Source organism: Lathamus discolor, chromosome 9, assembly GCF_037157495.1.
Source record: "Lathamus discolor isolate bLatDis1 chromosome 9, bLatDis1.hap1, whole genome shotgun sequence".
NCBI classification, from domain to species: Eukaryota; Metazoa; Chordata; class Aves; order Psittaciformes; family Psittacidae; genus Lathamus; species Lathamus discolor.
In genome coordinates, this window is record NC_088892.1 from 19,842,482 (window position 1) to 19,867,042 (window position 24,561).

General features: G+C 36.7%; 1 long non-coding RNA gene across 3 annotated transcripts in view; it reads left to right on the forward strand.

Moving 5' to 3' along the window:
• LOC136019546 (uncharacterized) overlaps positions 1-24,561 on the forward strand; it is a 175,613-nt gene that overhangs the window by 122,981 nt on the left and 28,071 nt on the right. For all 3 annotated transcript variants that reach the window (XR_010614938.1, XR_010614939.1, XR_010614940.1), the window contains exon 2: positions 6,190-6,243. This is a non-coding gene — a long non-coding RNA (uncharacterized LOC136019546). The remainder of the gene's footprint in view (positions 1-6,189; positions 6,244-24,561) is intronic.

Here is a 24,561-nt window from a genome sequence, read left to right on the forward strand (position 1 = left end):
ATCTCTCCTAGGCTTTCTCATTATCTGTAGCTCTTATGTTAATATTAATGAAATTTAATTGCATTAATTTTGTAATTGCAGTGCTGGCTGGAGACTTGAAAAGGGGCGTTAGTTGAAAGAAATCTAGACATATTACCAAATTCAGCAATGGAAAATCAGGCAAATAGTTACGGTTATGACAAAGAAATACTAAAAAAGACATTGATCTGTGTCGAATCAAAGATGGAGCTTCCACTTTGAGGTGGAATTTGTAAGCAAATAAACATTATTCTGTGCACTTGCTTTTTTCTAAATGCATCACTATTACATATATTATACACCATTTACTGTTAGTTTGCTGATAATTGCATAGACATTTCTATAATGATACAGCAGCTATCCCGGTCGAGTGGGGTTTTCGAATGGTGCAGTAGAAGTGAACAGAACTTAAACATAACAGCGTGTAAACAGAAGCATACCTATATAAATATAAACATACACAATATAAGCAGTGCTATACCTAATGTAAACATAAAATGTATATAATATAAATGTAGACATAGCAGTATACATATAAAGATACATAGTGGAAGAATGAACATAGCAATGTACCTGTAGAGCATGCCTAACGTAAAAACAGAGACATGGAAATGCAAGCGTAGAAATGAAAACATGCAATGTAAATGTAAGTAATATAAACATCTAATGTAAATATAAGCATATGTAACTATAGACATACACAATGTAAATGTAAATGCACCTAATGGGAACATAAATATACCTCTATAAATATAAACATACCTAATGTAAACATGAGCACAATGTAAATATCCATGCATAATATAAACGTAGCGATGTTAACATACATAATGTAAATGGAAACATACATAATGTAACAGAAACACACCTATGTAAATACAAATGTACTAAATGTATGTATACAAACATAATGCAAATATAAGCATGCTTAGTGTAGCCATAAGCATAGTAATACAAATATACGCAGAATATACATATAAACGTACATGATATATCTAATATAAACGTGATCATACTTAATATTTACATAAACATACATAGAATCATAGAATATTTAGGGTTGGAAAGGACCTTGAGATCATCTAGTTGCAACCCCCCTGCCATGGGCAGGGACTCCTCATGCTAAAACATGGCACCCAAGGCTCTGTCCAACCTGGCTTTGAGCACTGCCAGGGATGGAGCATTCACAACTTCCTTGGGCAACCCATTCCAGTGCCTCACCACCCTTACAGTAAAGAACTTCTTTCCTATATCCAATAATATATACGTAAACGTACATAATGTAAACATAAACATACCAGTAACTTAACCTGACATGAAGTTAATGCTACATGCCAGGAATAAAGCCAAGCAGACTGGGAAGAAGGACGGACAGTATGTAGTTCCGTAAAACTGTATCTTACTTTCTGTACAGAAAAGCCTGTGGAAGAATGAGGGTGAATTTCCAGATACTACTCTTTGGTTGTGAAATCATACATACATTCTGAAAGAGAGTTCCCTGTTGCGTTTTGGAGTGTTCTATAGTAGTGGCATCATTTGTTTATAAGGAATGTAATGTTTGATTATATTGTTTCTGTTGGTTTAACATGCATGTTTATGACTTAGTCATGAAAACAGACCAATTTATCTCATAAAAAAAAGAAAGGAAATAAAATCTTGGAGAAACCTTTTAACTTTCAAAGCTTCGTCTGTTTGTTGTGTATGTATAGATCTGCAGCCTGGATATTTTTAGACTGGTACTCCCATTGAAACCGTGAGTTTTGAATGTTTAAAGAATGCATGAATACATCTTTATTGAGAACATCTTTGCTCGTATATTGTTCCGGTTTCTTTGCATCTACACAAACAGCAAACTTGATAGAAGCTGTTTTCTCTTTCATTCAACTCGGCATACCTTTTTTCTGTTTTCAGAGATAAAAATGCTATAATGTTGTAATAGCAGAGTTTGTGCAAAAAAAGAGAACAGTTTGTTGACTTGGAATAAGTGCTGTTTGCTTGGCTAAACTGCATCTCATCACAAGAAAGTATTTACTTTTAATGACCATTTCACTGTGCTGTTTGCTCAGAATGCATTTCTTAAAATTGATTAGGAGTTTTTTTCTTCTATCACCTCATCTTTATTTTCCCCAGGAGCATTGCTGGCCTGCCAAGCCATGATAACTTCCCTGAAATGCCACTATCAGTGAAAAATGACACTGTCCAAGTCTCCAGGTGGTATCAGAAACATTGCGTGCATTTCCTAACTGAGATTAGATAAAAGAAGTATATGTGAAACCCATAGAGGTGCGTGTTTATTGGGTTATCCTAGCCATTAAGGAATAAATATAGTCAAATTTCGTAATATGATGAGACTCTATCAAAATACATATCTTAAAGCTTTTTTGTCTGTGCAAGCCTTTACTATGTTAGTAAGTGTTTGCAATGTAAATGCTACAGGCTTTTCTAGGTCATTTAGCATTATATGAGGAATCGCTGCTCTGACCCCATATGGTGAAGTGTCAGAAGCTAAACAGATTGGCAGGGCAGGGTCATAATGCACTATAATCCTTGAGGACATCAGATGCTGTTTAGCCAATTCAAAGCAGCTTGACATTACTTTCACCAGTGACACTTTATTTCTCTGTAATAGTTCTGTCATAAAAACTAACTGCAGCAGACAGATTTGATATGAATTTCCTGAAGTAGTTTCAGGAGAGGTGGACAGGGTTTAATTCTAATATATATTGTGCATTAGTTGGTTGATACAACAAACTACATGTCTTGGAAGCGGAATAAATCTCTGGCTCTTGCAGGTTTTTTCTGCATACATTACTAAGTCATGAGGGAAGAGGTTATGTGCTTTGAAGTACAGTGGTTTAGTAGTCAAATCACATTGGTGATAGGCCTCCTACATTCTGTTTTCAAAATTATTATTTGCTATTAATAACAATCCCATTGCACTTTCTCTGATTTCTCTTATGCATTCATAGTATGAAGAAGAAAAGTGCATCTGTAGAAAGACTGCATTGGAAGGGACCTCAGGAGACTGTCTAGTCTGTCTCGCGATGCAAGATGGAAAAAACACAAGTAGATGCTGGCAGACCATCTTTTTAAGACCAGAGATCTTAAAGATCTCTTCTAACCATAAATCAAATCTGATACATTTCAGGAAGAAAACTGGTAGATTTTGCATAAGAAACATTGAAGTTATTCTTTCCTAGTGAGCGCAGTGTTGTTTCTTTTTCCATTTATAGTTATGGTAAACCACCCAGCCAGGACTTACTTCAGTGTATGTGTGCATGTTTGCGAACACATGTGTGTGTATATATATATATGTATATTATGTGTATATATATATATAATGTGTATATATATATACACACATAAACATGAAGACCATAATGGCATCAACATTATTCAGAAAACCCCTGTTAAAAATCATTAGAGATTGATATTCTTGAAGCTGAAGGACTAGGAATATGGAGTTTCTATTCACAGCAATCCTCTTTGCAGAAGTTTGAACTTGTTAGTTTGTACATCTCTTTTTCTTCACCTTTAGAGACGATATAACACTTAGTGGTGCTGTAGAGCATTAAGAATCTGACATTTTTGACATATTTTTGTTGTTTTGCCACTCCTTTCATCTCAGTTTCTCAATGGTTTTGCTTATCTGTTTGGTTTTATCAGACCAGAATTATATCCTATAAATACACTAGAATTTAATGGTAAATATTTGCATGACACTCTCTAAAAAAATATTTAAAGTGGAACATACATGTTTGAAGATGTGTGCTGATGTTATTGAGGGTTTTTTGTGTGTTTTATGGCCTAGGTTATTGTAGAAATGTTTATTTAAAAACTGATTGGGCTCGAATTGCAGCTTCAAGGTATATTTGCTGTGAATACACAGTGAACCAATCTGCGCACAATGTGTATCAGCTCACAGGGCAATTATTCAATTGATTTATGAATGGACCTGGGAAAATATAGGGGGTTGGAACTAAATGATCTTAAGGTCCTTTCCAACACTGTTCTATGATTCTATACTTTTTGGATGGCAGTTGCAGTCCAAGAAGAATGTCTGTGTTTCTGCTGTTATCTTGGATGTTATTCAGCTTGAAATACAGGGTTATTTATCTCAGGCACTTCAAAATTTCCTTTAACCTCTGCAAGCTATTGCATTCCCAAGAGATCACTGATCATCCATCTCTACAATAATCTCACGCCGTTTTTTCTCTTGTTACAATGTTTGTTGTTCTGTTTTGTCTCTCGCTTTTTATTTTTTTGGAGATTCATTTAACTATACATTTGATAAGTTTGCTTTCCCTCCCTTTACAAAGAAAGTTTTTGTCTGTTTTGGCTCTTCTCATGTTTCAGTTTTAGTCTATATTTTGAGTTCAGCCCTAAATCCTTGGGGTTTGGATATCCTAGATCTTATTTCTTCTATTATTATTACTATTTATCTGCTAGGAAAAGAGAAAAAAAGAATAACAGCAATTTTGACTAACGCTCAGATATCAAACTCTATTCTCCTATGTTTTGGGGCTTTTCTTATACATAAAACAGCTTATTCAATAGCATCATTCTAAAAAAGTCTAGCAATGTACAATATTTGATCTTTCTTTGTGTCTGCTTTGACTACTCTTTTTGGCGAGTGATATATCTAATACTGTCACATGTGGTTTCCCAGACTATCTTAAGAGCAGAAAAATGTAAAGCAACTTTGTGGTGTTCCTAGTCTCATGATTTGTAAATAAGATTATTTTTTCCTGGGGTCGTTAATAGAACTGTAGTCTTAAACAGTCCAATTCCTGGTTTAGGTTATTGTATTTTATAATGCAAAGCTAAGAAAAATAGTTCAAATACTTGGCTTGCTCAGATGATGTTTAAATTTTAATCTGCAGTGAATAACAACTGTGGAATTCTTTTGTTATCTGTCAGCATTTTATATTATCCAGTGGGAATCCTGTGCAACTTCAGAGAAGACCCATCTGTTTTACTGTTCTTCTCATTATGCCAATCAAAAAGTCACTTGTATAGTGAGAGTGAGTTACACAATGTTTTTGGTTGAGTCACAGAAGAAAATGAACCTCCCCTACTCCCTGCTGTGAAGAGCTGGTTTTAGTTCTAAGAAGCTGTGTTTTGTGAATAGAACACTCAGTGAGTTACCTTTTAACTCAGATTGTAATTAGTTGATGTAATAACTATTGACTTTGCTATAGGGATATGCCAGTATTATTGATATGACAATTAAATGCAAAATGATTAGTCTATTAAAGAAGTACTAATTGACTTTTGTCTTACTAAGCTAAACTATTAAGAGCTGATTGGTCAAAATAAAGTGAGCTGTATCTGTAATGATTAAGCTGTGGATTTGAATTCTTATGCTGCTCTCATTTTTTCTGTTTTTATTTGAATAACCCTCTGAATTGATAGATACATGTTTTCAGATGGATTTTAATATAGGATGAATAGCAATTTCAGAACTAGCTTGTTTATTGTTAATGCAGTAGTGAAATGGTTTGCAAACAAAGAAAAGAGGTTTTCTAGGTGATCTGGAAATTGCTAAGTTTTGATGATGCTGATAGGCTTAAGCACATTTATTAATAAGATAATTATTCATTGTGCTTAATATTGGGTCTTAATACATTACCTAGACTTCTCTGTAATGTAGAATGACTTCTTCAGTTTGCCAAGTGGATGCAAATTGTGCCAAGTGGTTTAAAGTTGGTCCCTCTTGTCTTGATAGGAGCTCATGTTCATTTTGCATGGATAGGAATGTTTGCATAAGATGTGAAGTACTGTGTTGGTGTTGTCTTGACCTTTTCTGTAGTGTCCTTACAAACATCATTGTCTTATTAGAAGTTAAACCTTGGCTACTTTGTTGCCTATAGGCACAAGAGCCATTCTTTTCTGTTTGGGAGAAGTCTTGTCAATTGTGAGATAGTGAAAATATATGGAATGAAAAACTGTTATAATGACAGAAATTTTAGGATAACAGAATGAACTCAATGTGGTTTTCTCCTCTGCTTAGAGATAGAAAAATAATTTTGCCCTTAACATTTAATTGTATTGATCATGGACAATCAAAATGTTTAACTATTAAATTGAAATGAAACTGTTGCTGACAGCTCTTATTTATCAATTGTAATAGTTTGTGTGTGCTAAGCATCGCTCTCCACTCTCTTCCAGTGCAGGTATAAAGGGCACTGATGCAGCTTCGCAATCGAGATCTGTGAAGACAAGGTAAGACTTAAAGGACATAAATTAATGTTAATGATCTTGTTTTGCTGCTTTGGATTCAATTTTTGCCTTGTATTCCGCTGCTTAGAAGGCTCTGTACTCTTATGAAATTGTGTTCATGTGGTTTTACTTTCATGAGAACAGAATGTTTTAAATTGCATAGAATTTTTTCCCTTTTTAGCAGTGGTGTACTTCCAGTGTTCACAGTTTGTCTCAATTTGTCCTTCATGGTGTAGGACAGTGAACGACGCTGGGTTGCTGATGTTCTTTCATCCCATTAGTTTTACAGATTAAGTGGAAATAAATAGAATTTGGAGATTTGCTTGTAGGTAATGAGTGATGTTTTGCATGCTTTCATTATTGCCTTTTTTTGTTGCCAAATAGCATGGCTTAAAATATTCACAGCGGTTGGTGAAAGGAAACAAATTGAAATTAGGGGTGCATGTATGGGTGTTGCCCAGTGTCAATAATTTTGCTTAGTTGTATTGCTGATAGGTGCTTACAACTACAGGCCTCATTTTCCTTGGGGTTAATTTGTTTGGTTTTTTAGGTTTTTGTTTTTAAAATGCCCATATTGCATTGTAGATGATGTTTCAGTGTCAGCTAGTAATAAACATAGTGGTGAGAAAGGATGAATGCTGATGTTGAGGTGAATCATGTGGAGATGGGTAGAAGGAAATGGCATACAGGGAGCTGTAAAAGTGCCTCCAGTTTTCTCTCTAGTAGTACTCTGTGTCTTGGTTGATAACATATCAAAGGAACAACTAGAACAGCTGTCTGCTTTGTTATAAAACTGCCTATACATGCTACTCCCCAGGCAGCCCATCCCCTAGTCCAAGGGATCACTAGGCTAGCAGCACATAGCAGACGTATGCCTACCGCCTTAAATCTGTTCCTCTCCTCCCAGCCCAAGCTCAGTGGATCCCTGTGATTGTAGTCTCAGTATGTCAACAGACAGGACTTCTGGAGGCTACACAGTTCAGAACTGTTTTTCTGTTTCTGTGGAAATCATGGAAGAAAAAACCCAATCCTTAAAAGGGAACATGAGATGGCTTAAACCGAACTGAGGGAACTAGCTTTAAATGCCTGGAACCGAAAATGTACTTTATGAAAAGGGGGGCGGGTAAAACAGCTTTGCTAGTGGAGTTGAGAGAACTGTGAAGCTGTTGGTACCACAGAAGGTACTTATATCTGAGCAGAACTTGAGGTAGGGACAAAAAGAAATGGAACCAAACTTGATACTTGATATGAGGCTGTACTTGATCCAGAAGGTAAACTAGTCAGACATTTAGAAAAGAAAATCTCATGGTGTGAAAAGTAGACATGAAGAGTGATGAGTTTTTAGTGAATTAAAGTCTGTATCAAGGGGTATGTTGCAGTTCCAAGAACTGAGGCAGTTGAGAGGTGTATGAATGTTTTGCTCAGTTTTAAAAAGTACTGAATTCTGTTTCTCTAATATATCATAGATGTATTTGGATTTCTTGCACATTGTGAGCAGGAATGGCAATCTGGAAGTAGAAGAATATAATCAGGTAGATGCCTAGGATGCTAATACTAATAATTATGCAATTAAGTGTATTTTGCTCCTCTGCTCTTATGAGACCCTGTTTGGAAGTACTGTGTGCAGTTATGGTGTCCTCAGCATGGAACTGTTGGAGGAAGTCCAGAGGAGGCCACGAGGATGATCAGGGGGCTGGAGCACCTCCCGTATGAAGACAGGCTGAGGAAGTTGGGTAGCAGTCTTCCAGTATCTGAAGGGGCCTACAAACATGCTGGAGAGGGACTCTTCATCAGAGACTGTAGTGATAGAACAACTTAAACAGGGGAAATTCAGGTTAGATACACGGGCGAAGTTTTTTACTGTGACAATGGTGAGGTGCTAGAACAGGTTGCCCAAACGAATGCTAAATGCTTCATTCCTGGCAGTGTTCAAGTCCAGGTTGGATGGAGCTTTGGGCAATGTGGTCGAGGGGATGGAACTGGATGATCTTAAGGTCCTTTCCAGCCCAAACCATTTTGTGATTCTAAGACAATATTACAGAAGGTTCCTGATGCAGTATTAGCTTTACAGGAAAAAAGCAAAATGCCACTGCATTTTTAAAGTCACCAATAAAAGAAGTCACTAGTTTCCAACTGTAAGAATGGTAATTTAAGAAGAAAAAAAAAAGGAACTAATACATTGTTTTCTATCATCTTTTTGTGCAGCATTTTGTTTTGCTGCAAGCAAATCACCTGAAAAATTACCTGCTGAAATAGAATTTCTTTCATTACATACACTCACAAGAGAATACTTCAAAACACACATGATTTGGCAATCTAAAGAAAAAATATCAAATAATTATCACAAAGGTTATATTCCTTAAATTATGCACTCTGCTTTATAGTTTTGAATGCAGCCCAATGCTCTCCAACTAACAGATTCAAAAATCTTTAGAAGTGGTTAAAAAAGAAACAAATCCCCCAAAGTAACTGAAAATCTTTTCAAAACTCATTTAAGTAATTTAAGTAGCAAAACTGAAGTAGCTTCTTTTTTTCCTTCATTACATTCATGAACGTCAGTTGGAAACAACATGTTTCATTTAAATAAAGATCTAAATGCAGTAAATCAGACTGTATATTTATGCAGAACATCCAAAGAAATCTGGGCATTGACTGTTTCAACTATAGGCCAATTATGTATCTTAAAACTGAATGCATGGGATAAATAGTGATTTAAATAAGTAATGTCAATAAATCTCTGAAGGAAGGACTGGAACAACTTGGTACTTAAGAGAAAAATGATCTACAAAAAAGAATGGCAGCTAAAGCAGTTCAAGAAACTGTAGAATGACAGAAAATGTTCTTGGAAGGCTTGAAAACTAACAATATTTGAATGCTTTTAATTAAGGTTTTGGGGCAGCTGTTCAACTATGAGATGTAATATAAATGGGATCTTGTATAATCCTGTGTTCATTTATGTAAGTTGAAACAAGTAAGAAAATTAGTATGAGAAAAAAAACAACCATGAAGTGTGAAAATCTCCTGGTTACATTAAAAAAGTTACAGTTCTATCTTTTGGTCTTTCCTAATAGCAGTAGAAAGTCAGGTAATGATACCTGCCAGTATCTCAAAGGTTGGTTGGGATTGTTCCGGTAGGCGTTATATATAGAAGAACTTGTTTGATAAAGCTATTGAAAGCTTGTTGGTTTGGGGGATTTTATATGATTTGAGAGACTGTCATGGAATTTCGAATTTAGAAAGGGAGGAGAGGAAAAAAAATGCTGCTGAACAGCATCCCATGATGAAAGAAAGGTCAAAGTGACTCAGTTATTTCAATTTTCATATCGGTGACAGTATCTCAGATCTTGTCATCAGAGGTGGTGAACAAGTGCAAAATTTGCAGAAATCAGTGCATTTGTGGTCATTACCATTTTGGAAATGAATGTTTGTTGCTTGTTATTTGGTACTGCTTGACATTCACTGGTGAAGATCAAAACCTGGAGCTGACTGGAAATTGTTGCGTCAAAAGAATGTTCTTCTAAAAAAGATTTAAAACTCAATTATGAAGTCTCATTATTTCTATGATGTATTAGGTTATGCTTGTTGGTTTGGCTATAGGGATTTTTCAAAGCTGTAAAGCTCTGAATGTGTGAAAGGCATGTCATTGAAATGACAGAGCATGATGTAACAGGTATGCATATCCTGTCCTTCCCAATCTTTTGAGGGAAAAGTAATGTGCAAACTTATTTCTTGTTGAAAGAGAAGCAGAAATGGCCGCTTCTCTTCCTCGGCAGGGCTAGTTTGAATCTTTGCTGCAATTATAGCACTTGAGGCAGAAGGAAGAAAACAAAGATGAAAACATTAAGTGTATTAGATAAGTTTACTATCTTTATACACTGCCTTGAGGATCCTTCCCTTATATCTCTGATCTGTGAGGCCAAGCATAATGCTACCTCCTACTCAGGATTTCTTTTTTCCTTCCCCCCCCTCCTGCCCCTTTCCTCTGTTCTTTTCTTAAAGGTTTCCTGTATGCCTTTTCAACGCAAAGTGGGTCATCTTCAACTGCAAGCTGTTAAGCTTTTGCAATCCAATTTTCAAGAAAATTAACCAGCTCTTTCTCACCCAGATCATATAGGAGCCCATGTAGCCTGAGGATTTAATCTTGGATCTGGTTTCTCAAATATTTCTACATTGGTCTGTAAGATTTTTATCTCTTTTCATTAGATTGTGTATTCGGGCTTTTGCTCAGCTTTGAAAAAGTAACATTTTTTGTTACCATTTTATATTCTTCTTATTTTACACTTCTCAAGCTCATGAGAAGCTCACGCTCCCTTTCGCACCATTGTTTTCCTTAAAATCTACAGGAAAAAAAACCCAATTTCTTAAGAGCGCTTCTAATTACACTCTTTGCTGCTTATTATCTTAGAAGATATAATGGAAGATGGCTATTGTCTTTTCCAGTATTTTGATGCTGTGAAGTCCCAAAATGTACATCTGTGTAATATTAATGTTTTAGTATTTTAAGTAATGTATTTAGCTATGTATTTTTAGCAATTTCTGTAAGTTTCATTACTGTGCAATGGGAAAAAATATGTTACTAAGCATGTGGCACTCTATGGCCTAATGTAAGAAGCCTTCAGTCTTTCTAGATAAACATCTTTTAAGATTACCCTAAGATTACTGTTTTAAGATTGAGATAGTTGGTACCCTAAGCAGAGGGGCAAACTGCAGATGATGCTATTGAAAGTGCAGTTGTTGGTGTTCACCTAAAGGGGTGATACGTGAAGTTAGTACCTGGTTACCTGCATAAGAGAATGGTTCTGCTTTCTAATGCTTGCATGTTATGACACCCAGCATGATTAAGGATGTCAGTAAGTGAAAAACTCAAGCCAAGTTATAGCTCTGCTAATGTTAGGTGTGTTCCAGTACAAATTTGGTTATAAGAAGGCAATCTTAATCATTCTAGTCACAAGGCAGCTATGTGGCAATAAGTATGCTCTCAAAACAGCACAGAGGTATCACAAGAAGGCTTTGTTTAGATCTACTCAGCAAAAGTATGGTATTGCGTTGTAATAAATGAGTACTAAACTTCTAAAGTACTCATTCTTCTCTGCAGGGATTGGGATGGTTTGTGGTTTCAGCGATATACTAGTAACGTTGTTAATCATCGCTAGTTGGGCATTGCTCCAGACTTTCTTGTCCCACTCCTGCAGCATGATTTTTGCTCAAAATCTTAATTGAGTCCTTCAGGAATTAATTACATTTTCATTGGAAAGGAAGGAAATGGTAAGATCCAAAAAGGATTTGACAAACACATGAAAAGTAGAAGAACCAGGGAACAAAGTATAGAAAAAATAGGGAAATGAGCTTCAGTTTGGGAACAATTTCACATGGGTTGGAAGTATATGGAAGCAATTATCAGGGCACTTAATTGCTTTTAAAAGGCGAAGTTAATAAAGGGCCTTGCTAAAGAAGGAGGATATTACATTTGCTGTTTATAAGGAGAAGAAAAGTGTAGCAGGTTAAAATGGGGCTCCTTTATGCAATTTTCTTTTTTTTTGTTTTCTTCTTTCCTGAATTAGTTCATATGGTATATGTGCATTTTAACGTTGTGCTAAAATAGATCAGTTTATCCATTTAATGCATGTTAAAGTATATCGGTTTATCAGGTTAATGTGATATTCTCTGCACAATGAATCTGAATGGCTCTTTCTAAACATCAAAATAAAAAAGTCAGTCTGAAATACTGGACACATTCCTCTTCATGTCCTGCGCTTGCCACTGTTTGACCACTGCTTGTACCTGTGCTAACGTGTTTTACTACTCATTAGTTCTAGTTAGTTTAACTTTTTACTCAGCAGCCTGCTGCATGAGAACATGATGATCAGTAGTAAAACCACTCAGCAACCTACTGTCTGGTGAAATAAAAGTGTCTAGAATGATAATCAATGAACTTCAAACAGAAGTAAATTTCTACAAAGCCATCTGTTGTTACTGCTCTATGCAGTTGCAACATTCTGACATGTAGCTACTACATCAAGATCTCAGCCATTTCCATAGTTACTATCCATATATGCCTGAATGTTTGTGGAAAAGGATTTCAATTCTGAGGGTGTAATTAAATAGTATTGTAGTGGTATTCTTGTAGGTTCATCTGGTTTGGTTCAGTTATGGGATGGAGATACTAAAAAGGTGCTAGACATCGTTGTTCCCACCCTTTTGTTTGTTATAAAATTTTAGTGAATAGCTGAGAGGTCAGTCTATAGACAGTGCACTTCAAGGACAAGTTTAAGGCACATCTTGATTTAGCTTCACTGTTAGATTCACAGTGTGGAAAGCTACAGCTGGGGGCTGTCTGCTCTGGAGAGAAAATGTACTCACACTGTCAAAGCCTATGAACAAAATGGGAATGACACTGGGCAGCACAGAAGGTGCCAGACAAAAGGAAATCCAGTGAGCTCAGGAAATTACACAGGTGGTAACTCTTTGTACTACTCTAATGTGGAAATCTGATTAATTTCATAGCAGGTAAGATGAAAAAGTTGATTCTTCATACTGTGAGTCAGTAGAAAAGTTCTATAGCCTGTCCCTGCTTGGCTTCTCCCACTGGCATATAGGTGATCTTGTACTCTCTGGATATTCATCTTCAATATTTTGGTCTTGTATTTTCCAGCCCAGCTGTTTATCAAGACAAAGCAAATCCAAATCCTGCCATCTCCAGACATCTTTTAAGAGATTAGTGTACTTTTGATATAGAAGATCTTGTCTCCCAGCAGCAGAAGCATATTGCAGCAATATGCTGTTTTAGAGAAACCTGAAGTACTTAAGATGGTATTAAATGGAATTTGTCTTTGCTGGTATATTAATGTTGTTGATGAAAATGAATCATAAACAGGATTTAGTGGGGACAATGTGCAGCTGACTAGATGGCACCTTATACATACTGTGTTATAACTGTTCAAAAGTAACTGCTCGCTGACTAGAGGGATGGTATCAGAAGCATAAGAGATTTCCCTTACCTCACGGAAGACTTTAATAGGCACATTTTATGATGAAAACAAGCAATGTAGACCTCTTAACATCTGGAGCTCTAGCATATTCACTGTTCCAAGATACTTTGTTTTCTGTGTGTTGGAAACTATCACTTGGAAATACTATCTGTAATGTGTTACCACCAACTCATGGCATAGTAATTCCTCTGTTATAGTTATTCAGGGGCCATTGTTCCTTGGATGTATATCCCATAATGGTTGCGGTACTTCTATTTCTCTCTACCTGACTCAGATGCAGTGGTTAATAGAGTTGCCTGGCAGGGCTTTTTCACCTCCTCGGCAATATCATAGTCACATCTGTCTCTATCTTTAGTTCTTTCTCCTGTAACACAGTATGAAGATGATCCTGCTGTGATGGGAGCTGCTGGTAATACAGGTTTACAGTCTGGTTTTTGAGTGATTTTGCATGCATGTGGAACAGTGATGCTGGTAAAACTACTGCTCAAAACCACACAGGAGTCCTGTGAGGAGAAAACAAGTTGACTTAGATTATGTAGCAGATACTTCTAGACTATTAAGAAAATAGGGGAAAAATGAAGGTAAAGTTCAACTTTAGGACCCCTTAATGCTTAACCTATAAGAATTGATGAAAATGTGAAGAGAACAAAACAACACACTGTCTTTCTCTAGAATAAATGCCAGGACCATACCTGATGCAGTCTGCTAAACAGAGATGAGAGCTTTTCCAGGAAGGAAAATCACTGACATTTTAACATTGAAAACTGCAACATTTTACTGTAGGATAAACAAGAAAAACCAGAGCAATGTTTTGATTCCATTGATATGAGATTGTGTTACAGAGAAATAGGTATGTATTTTGGCTGACACATCAGGAAGCTTTAATAGGTAAGAACAATAAAGTAATCCAGTTGTTAGAGCCCTTGAGGGCTGTTAAGAAAAGCAGATAACAAAATATATTGCTGATTTGGAAGAAAAGAGTCTGCAAGAGAGCCAGAACTTTGATCATGGAGGATTTTAATTCTTGAGATTTTGATTGCTATATTATTCCAAATATGTATTTTTAATGGTAATACTGCATTATTTTAGACAATTTGTGAACAATCCATGTTGTCAAAAGCTATTTAGGAGCTAATCTTGTGAAGAAGACAAGTCTAATCAAAAAGGAGCACATTGGAAGTGATGATCATAGTATTATCTGAACAGACGCCTTAAGAATAAGTAAAGAAACAAAAGTTTGATTGTGAAGCCACCGATGTTGGGGGAATATTAAAATGCCCGAAGGAATTTAAGTATCAATGTAACACACAGTGAATCATTTAATAGAGAAATTTGAAATGTTTAAGAAATTGTTAGCAGCAATGATATTGTAACTCACTTAATTAAACTGAATTAATAAAGCAAATGAAAATGATTAACTGGTGAGCATAAAGAACAGCGCAGAAATAGGTGATTTCTTCAAACTATTTGCAAGAATAAGCATGGTAAAATGGATAATTTAAAGAAGACTTCATGAAACTTCAGATCGTGAGAGAAGCGTAAAACTCTGGAGAATGCTGAAATATGAACAAAAGTATTCAACCTTTATTCAGTACTTTGCTAGATTGCATTTAATGGTAAATACTAAAAATAAGTGATCCAGCGGAGACAATCTGCCGAAGCATTGAAAGCTGTTGGCCAAGTTAAATGGTCTTGTGTATGCCTTCTTCTGATGGAAAATAATGAAGTGAAAAGAATGGATAACTGTGTAATGAAGTGAAGTGTTGAGGAGAGAGATTTGAGTTTGCACCATCGCAATATAAACTTCAGGCCAGTGCTCTGCCCTTAGTGGGGCTGCAGTGTATTTTGGGGGCTGCATAGAGTTTTCAGTTCAGGCTTCCTATGGAGGCATTTAATATATGTTATGAAAAGATATGAATGCATAGAATGCATAGTTTTCTCAATTTAATACCCATCCCACTGTTTTATTACAGTTATAGGCATCCACTATTACATACCTACTGAAATGGGTTAGAAGTGGAGAAAAAGTAATTTAACATTTCATCTCTTCTGTCCCATCGTCACCGCAGCAGCCTGTTCTCCGCAGGCTTTGGATAGTACGTTCATCCAAATGCTTCATTCAGATGATTGCATTTCCTTAGCCATGTTCACTCTAATGACAAAAATAAATGTGGTAAGGAGATAAAGATTATTTGGGCTTCTTACTGTGAGGTTATACATCAATTTCCTCAAAGATAATCCAATTTCTTCATTGTTGTGTCTCAGAATATTGCAATTGTTTACAGAAAGGTGTGCCTTGGTGGTTTGCTGCTAATGACAGAGATGAACTGTCACCATAGCAACAGAATAAATTCGTTAAAAGAACCAGTAACATCACACTTTAAAATGGGACATGGGAAACCAGTAACTAACCTGAGATGCAACATCGTTTTCTGTCTGCTGAAATTTAGGAGTTTGTAACTCCCCTCACTGGATGGATCTGGACTTGACGTTGCTGAGGTACATGTGGTGTATTTGAGTCTCAGTTCGGATTGTAAGGTGTAAATAGAGGCAGTGAAACATTGTCTTGTGAAATTGTGGCCATATAAATTTAATTTCACAACTACTTTTCTACCTGTCAAAAGGGTAAAATTGTAAGTGTTGTAATGGCAAACGCAAGACTTGAAATAGCTCAGTATGCTAACCTAGGGGATTAGGATGCTCTCATCATATATCCTGCACCTGCTCTTTTCCGTATCCCTGGACAAGCACTAACCACATGGTGTTTACCTTTATCATAGGAGTGTCTCATTCTATTTTGTAGTTTACTTGTGTGAAGTAGTCAAGTTCCAGCAAGGAAGGCTGAGAAACAAACAGCTGGTATCTTTATGCTACTGAAGGAAGACAGAAAATTGAGAATCACTGTGTTGGTCTGGAGAAAATATAGACAAAATTTGAAATGCAGTATTTTAGACTGATGTGGAGTAAGTAAAAATGTGCGTGCATCTTTGTGGTCATGACTAGAAATTCTTTTATGAGTCTGGTGAAACCAGTTTTCAGTTTGACTTCATCAGGTTGATACTTGCCAGGCAAACCTAAGTAGAACTAACAAAAATTGCTGTTTACAGATAAGTTTGGCTTAAAGAAGGCTGTATAAAGTCTATTCCTATGTCATAATTGTTGTCTTCTCTGTTCATCAGTTTTAACAGCAGATACCAAAAGCAACAACTTTTTAGAGATGTTGAGCCCTAACTACTTAGGGCTTTTCAGAAGTTGTCACTGATCATTTTGTTTTGTGCCCGTGTTTCAGCTGGAAACCTTTCAGGTTTGTAAAGCGTTCTGTCACCATAAAAGCATATTCCGCACATTTCTTGAAGCGAGTGTTCATTCTCTGTTGGTCTATTGCTTTCATTAATCTAAAATTGTATTATTTAGGCTGGAAATCACTCATTTTTAATAGCAGCATTTTCAGTTTTGCGGTATTACAAAAACTGCTTTCAAGGTGTCTTAGAGGGTTTTTGAACTCCAGCTTTGGACTTACATATTTGAAAATGCCAGCTGTTACATACAAAAGTAATTCTTGCTTCAGGGTTCTGGGAGATTAATTGGGAAATGTGTCCTATGTATATCCTAAATTATCAACTGACATAAGGCAAATAATTAGAAGCAAACTGTGTTAGTTAAAACTACACATTTGTGTGTATGTCTGTCTGAAGAATATTTTAATCATTGAGGTTGCCAATATTAGCCATGGCAGCAATTAGGAACCCAAAGCAAGTTCATGATGGAGTTGCTTTCCATACAGCATATGGTCCAATTATGTAATAATTTAAAGAAAATATATCATGGAAACATATTTCAAAGGGAAAAATGCAGGTAGCCTTTCTTGTGACATTTTGTATCTTTTTAATTGCAACTTTTTATTAAGAAAGCTGGTGCTGCCTGACCTCTGGTTAATGGTCCGCATCAATTTGTGCTCCTTTTAACTGTTGCTTCAGAGAAGGAGTTTCGGTTTAATCTTTCTAATTTTGCTGAAAACTTCTTTCTTTACTCTCCTTTGGTTTCCTGTATTAGTAAGATGAAGAGCACTGCCATGCCACGTACAGCATATGGCGAAGATTATAGCCTTTTCAAGAATGTAGGTGGAATAAGCAAAATCATGTACTGAACTTGATGACCTTATCAGTCATATTTTCACTTACCAGTTCTACCTGCCACAAATTACTGTTACAGTTGTTCTTATCTATCGATTTGACCTTTGTGGGTTTGGTTTTCTTTTCTTTTCCTAAATATCAATAAATCAACGTCTTAAATGCAGTGGAAATTCAAAACTTTAGTTTGTCTTGTAACTTAGGAAGGCAGCCTGGGACGCAGATGTTAGTAACCTTTTATATATCTTGATAGAATTGACTGTAATGCGTATGTCTGGGTTTAGAAATAGGGTATTAATTTAGCTGATGTCATTGTATGCAGAACTGAAAAGCTAACACTGAATATACTACTTAATACATATTTAATGCCCTGTGCAATTTTTTTCTTGTGTTTCTACTTTGTAATTAAATTCCTTTATGTGCATGAAAGAAATGAACAAATTTTGTTTTATAAAAGGCACATAGGCAGCACTAGCAGCAGTGACAGCACAGTGAATGTTCCTAGGCTGGAATTAGGTGCTCTCTTTTCCAGTTGTAAATCTGATTCAATTCAGATGTCTTAATAACAATGACAACACGTTGCTGACATTTCAGCATAGTTCAGTTACTGTGATAGAGCCACAGATTTCACAGAGGAAAGTTTCATATCCCAGTAAGCCTGTGGATAGTAATATTCTCATAGCTCTTTTAAATTTGTAACCAAAAAGAAATAAGAATTACATAATGAAAAGTTTCTAAAATATGAAAGTTAGAGCAGAACTTCCCATCTGTTTCTGTCATTTTCTTTGTTTACCCTTCACTGAAATTGATAAAATTGTGTTAGTGACATCCCATTCCTACAATTACAGCTGCACAGTATTAGTTGGTATGTCATAAACAAGGGTTAGATTTCATATTTGAGGAGCAAAAGGCAGTGAGATATTTGAATGTTACCATAAAGGACTTGTACTGAAAATACACTAACGGGAATATAAAGCAGGCCAAGGGTTGTCATACATGTATTAAGTTTCTTGAAACATGAAGTTAAAGGTGAATGAACGCTTAGTTTCTGTTAACTCCTGCATTGGCTTTGGCTTTAAATATATGAATGACTGTTACACTGAAGGGTTGCTTTTATATCATGCTGACATGGGGGAAGAGAGAAGAAAGGACTATTGGTTTTGAAAGAAAACAAAGGGGGAAAAGGGGAGGAGAAAGTAAGCACAGTAACAGATTGTGTTGAAAAATCTGTTGCACCAAAAGAGGCAGAATTACTTATCTCTTGTCCTCTACCCCAACCACTCTCCTAATTGGCTACCATCCCAACTAAATCTTTTTCCTGCCATTGAGAATGGAATTACTGAGATGGGCTGACTCCTGTCCTCACTTCTTGGATCCCACCCCGAATTTGTTTTTTGTGGTTACAGAAAACCAACTAGTGTCAGCTCAAAGTTTAAGCAGGTAGGCATATGTCACTGTCACACTGCAGGGTGCAAGGAAATAGGCTGTCAGATTTTCTGGTGCATCAGAACAAGGAGCCAGACTAGCCTAGAGCCTTCCTGCCAACACAGATAACTGCTGCCCCTATTACTGTTGCTGGAGATGAAATTGGGAAGAGTGGAGAGTGAGGATCTCGTGGCAGATGTCCCAATCCTACAGCAGCTGTCACCTCTGACAAGACTAAAATACAGAAAGCTCATCTTTCTGAGATAGTTTTCTAGCTGGATTTTCTGACCCTTCTTTTTCCTCACTTGTCCTATCTTCTCCCTCAGAACATCTGGGAAAGCACAAGATCTGCTGGGGAAGAGAGTCTTGCCAAGGCAGCCAAGAGCTGCCTGTGTCGTGGATTATTGTAGGCCAGGTTGGATAGGGCTTGGAGCAACCAGGTCTAGTGGAAGGTGTCCCTGCCCATTGGGTGGGAGTTGGAACTGGGTGAGCTTTAAGGTCCCTTCCAACCCAAACCAGGCTGTGATTCTGTGATTAAACTGGGCCCTGACTTTCCTGGGCTCTAGGCAAAACCTCTTTAGCCATGGTTCCTCTGTTAGATAATGGAGTCTAGTTAGAGTTGGCCGTCTGTGTTGCTGATCTTCATAGCGTCAGTGGCCAGGAGCAGGTGTTCCTGTCTTTGCTACCGACTATCCCTTCTGGATCTGTTCACTTGTAGCTGTTCCTGCCAGCCCTTCCTGACTGGGTTCTGCATCGGTGGCTCTTGCTATCTGTACTCTCAAGGGATCCTGCATGGCTGTGCCAGCCACTCCATGCTTTCCAGCAAGCATGGCCAGCCTCACTGACTGCTGGAGCACTCGGGGAGAGCTTTGGTTGCACTGGAATAGTGTCTAGTGATTGATTCACAGATACTGTTTTGCTGCTTGTGAATTGCAAGTTTTTATGAGCAGTTGGTTTCAAAACAAATCTTAAAACTTGCCACAAATTATTCATAATAAATACTTCTCCAGCTCTCGTTACATCTGTGGTTTGCATTACAAAAACACCTAGAGGCCTAAGTTGACATTAAGACAACCAGTATGCTAGCAGCTGTATGTATAGACATTAAAATCAAATATTTATTATGAAGAACTTCTCTACAAATAACACTTGAGGCCAAAAAGTGTAATCCCAATTGATGATTTGTTGTTGCATTCACATTCTATAGGATTTGGTGTGTTTTGACTTGGGCTTTTTAGGCAGATTTGAGTAGATTTATCATATAAGGTAGTATTTTTTTCTGGTATTGTTCCATGCACCACAAGGAATTAAACCATCAGCATTCAGCAGTATCATATCAGGACAGTTTTTCTTGGTTTTAATACCCCATTAAATGAAGGCAAGTAATGCTTGAGAAGTCTCTGAGAACGCAGAAATCTGCGGGTGAGGTGTCAGAGTTTACATTCCTTCACAAATAATGCAATTGTCTGTGAGAGTTGTGTGCAGTCAAGAATATGTATTGCCGACTCTCTGTGGCAGTTTTGGCACCTAGTGTTTGGACCGCCCGGTGTACATTTTGTGATATTTTTCCCTTTATTGCACTGCTTGGATGGATTATGCATCAGCCATCAACAGTCTGTTTATGAAAGAGGGAACACTGGGAATTGTCAGTAATATCTTCTGCATATCAGTGCATAGTAATGAGTATTTGCCATTCAGTAAAACTGCTGTGGTCTGCAAAAGATGCTGCTTTCTGCCTTTTTTATTTTCCTTAAAAAAAATGATTTGACGGGAGAGTGCCAATTTTCTATTATTTTTTAAAAAATAATGATTCCTCGATAGATGTGAGGGAAGTGTTTGTGAGCTTTTGCGTGGCGGAATGCTTATCAAAGTAGAAGAGGTGTGATTTCTTATTCACATGCACATCTTAACAGCGCATAAAATATGACCATCTTCAGGAAGTGTAAGAAGCTAACAGGTCTTCACATTTCAGGACATAAAACTCCATTCAGTGACTGTTTTTATTCACAAATGGCTTGATGGTGTGGTATTTTTTCCCCTCCCTGCTTAGGTACATGCTCCTATGTTTTCTTAAAATATATTCCCAGCTTCATGATTTTTACATGATAGAATTTAAGAGGAATGCTTAAAAGGCAATAGCAGGAGCTATATACAAATGCTTAAATTATAAGAAATAGTTGCAAAATACTTTACAGCTCCCTGATATTGTTGAAGTAGGCTCTTCTCAGAGGTATGGCATATGTTATTTTAAAATGTCTCTACAGCCCATTTAGTTGTTTGTGGCTGGTACGATGATGATATATCGCTGTGCTTCCAAAGAAGATGGAGGAGCATCTTGATCCCAGTGATCTTAGCAATCCTGAAGAATCTCTGTTGAACTTTGTGAAAAGTTAATTGAGTTTGTATCTCAGGCAGCATAGCATGAAGCAATGTCAAGGCTATACAGTTTGTTTCTGTTTAGGGTTGCCAGGAAAATTCATACGTTGCCGACTCCCTATAGCATATGTCATTTCAGTGTGTGAAGCATGTAGGTGAGATAAGAGCCCCAGAGATAGTGTCTTCGCCTCCTGTGCTGTGCGCTAGTGAAAATCTCTGAGTAGCACAATATTGCCTTTCTTTTCAGCCTGCACTTACATGGCAATTTCCTTGCAGAATTTTTGAGGCACCAGTTTGCTTTTTATATAGAATGTTATCTATGCAAGCACTAATGATGTGGAGGCTAGGTAAGCCACACACTAAATTAGAATTGAAGCAGACAGCGTTCTGCAGCTACAAATAGTTATCACATGCTTTCAGAGGGAATGCTTTCACTGAGTAATACAAGAACATGATGATAATTTCTGCCTTTAAGGGAATACTGGCAAGACACTGGCAGATCTTTCTTTTTTCATGCCTTTGCTAGTCTGCTAATAGCAGTTCAGGTTTTCAGTGGTCATAGCCTTTTTAGAAGTGATTCTTTTACATCAGTTAGGTTTATTTCTTTGTATAAGATGAGCAGGAAAACTAATTTGGTCGATTTATTGCCAGTGCACTGACAAATTCGCCATCAATTGGGTTTCTAACTAGGCTTCAATGGCCCATGTATATACTCCTCCTTTGTTATTATGAGGGATGTTTCCTTTTATGTTTTGTTGTTATTGTCATAATAAGGGTAAGATTAAAATCACTACTGTTAAGAGTTAATGTGGTAAGAAGAAAAATATCAGAAAAATAATTTCAAATGATCATTCCATCACTCTTTGTATGTTTCTGTTTTTTACAGAATTGAAATTAACCATTAACCTGTTTATCAAGATTGCTTTAAATCTATAACTTGAAAACATCTGTAGCAAAACAATTTTCTCTGTCTGTCGGAGGAAAAAGTGAACATATCTCCAAAGATTTTATTGCTCTTGGAGATCATATTACTTCCAGCTTTTTTTGTATAACCATGCCACTTATTTGTGGTGTGTTTTTGCATTAGAGAATCTGAAGTGACATCTCATGACAAAGTGGAGAGCAATGGCTTGAGATCCATTCTGTATTCAGCCAGAGATCTTTTTTTTTTTTTGAATAGGAGAAATGTTCAATGTCTAAATAACTTTAATTTTATGCACCATTTTTTAAGGCATTGTAGGTTAAAACAAAATTAAGCATAGGTAATGAATTTAATTTAGGTCAAGCATGTGGAAGCATGTTAGAATTTGAAGCAGCTCAATATCCAGTTTTGATCAGGATGTCCGAAGATGTTTCAAGTCAGTTCAGACAACAGCCTTGATTTTACATCTTTACTCTAAACACTGTTGTTCTTCAGACCTTCAAGATCAGTCTACTTCCTGGTAACATGAAGAGTAATTCTGCAGTCTGGCCTGAATACTTCACATTGTGCCTACGAAAGGAAGGCTGATTATTGACTGTCTGAATTTACTTCATCCTTTTATCCTTCTCGTATTGCCTGTTGTAGGACTGTGTTCTTCAGATGTAAGCTGTACACCACTTTCATCTCCATCTATTCTTAACTTGCTAGTGAAGCCCTCAACATAGATATCTGTTTTATACAGGAGTCTTTATGCCAAAAAGACTGTCAGAATGTTCTATCTTATGGCAGGCTGTCATTAATGCTATCCATTACTACTGTAACTCATGCAGTGCTTGAGAAATTTAATCACCTAAATTTTTAGTGACTCAACCTTTCCTTGAGTAGCACTCTGTCATGAGCAAGTTTGTAATTCATTTTTAATTATTATACTCTGTTCCATTCCCAGTATAAGTACCATCAACGTTTTGTCATTTTTTTTCTTGTTAAAAGATGATAGACCTAAGCAATTAATCCACTGCCAATTCAGATTGAAGTGAGATGGAGATGTAGGATTTACATAAGAATTTATGGGACTGCATCTTATTATTTCATAGGGGAATCACGACTAAGGACTGTGGAAAGCGTTGTTTTTTGGTTTGTTTTTTTTTTTTTTTCCTGAAGAGACGGAATTAATCTTATCTCCAGTAATTTGCATTCAGCAGTGAAATCTGTTGTGCTCTTCTCATTGGAAGTCATGAGCTCTACAGTTCAGTTCCTGCACCTGACATTCAGTTGGTTTTGGGCAGACCTTGCTTAGCTGCATTGTTGAATGTCCTTTTACATTAAAAAGAACACTGATTTAGTATACAGTTGACTCTGATAAGGGTGCCAGGTAGCTTTTTTTTTACAGAGGCTGACTTCTTTGGAGTATTATCACAGAATCACAGAATCACAGAGGCTGACTTCTTTGGGAGTATTATGGAGGAAAAAAACCCACCAAAACCAACCAAAATCAAAATGGATTTCATAACTGTATCTAGTAGTTACTTTTTGGAATCTGTTCTTTTACAGTGCTTCTTACTTTTTGTTTACTGTAGTGTATCTATGATAACTGTCTCATAATGATTTTGGTAGGAATCCATAGGGAATCAGTTATGGTTCTGTTAGGGTATGTGATTAGAATTGGGAAAATATATAAAGGTGCAAGTCCATGGAGGATTCATTAGGATGCTAATTTGATACCACTGTGATTATAGCAGTGAGATTTCAGTGTCAGCCTTTAGAGAACTTTTGATGATGTGGGAATGAAAAGGTGTCAATGAACATTACACCGTTGTTAGAAAATAAACACTAAGAAAATGTCATAAAGAGAAAACAGTAGCTCAGGTTTTTTTTTGCAGACCTAAGAACTTCTCAGTATCTCTTCAATTTCAGCTTCTCATGGTTTTGTTTTTGACAATCAGTGCCTAAGATTGTTAGCTGTACTTCACCCGCTAGTATTGGAGCTATCACACAGAAACCATGCTTTGTTTTAGTGTTGGATGTTTCAACCTCCTCTTTCTTGTTGATGTTTCACAAGTGTAAATTATCCTGCTCGATTCAGGGGAATTAACTGACAAATAGTTATGATACCAGTTCCAAAAGTGCTAAATTCTATAGGCAGAGGAAATCACAGGAGATGAAGATTGGATTTGCTCACTAAAGCCTGCTTGTGGAAGCTTTCGTGCCAAGGAAAATCCACTGTCTGGTCTTCCCAGACCATTAGAGATGAGCGAGAACTGGAACGAAGCAATGACAACCCCGAACTTCAGGTGCTTTTTTAAATGGTCTGAATGGAGGCCAGCTTACAAAATACCTGTGATTAGAGGGAACTCTTCTCTTGGCCTTTCAGCATGAGTGTCTTTTGGAAGGATTAAAACAGACAGATGAGTATGTTTGGATGCAGTCTGCCTAAGATCTTTTGTAGAGCCATTTTCTAAACTGGGGGTATAAAACTGAA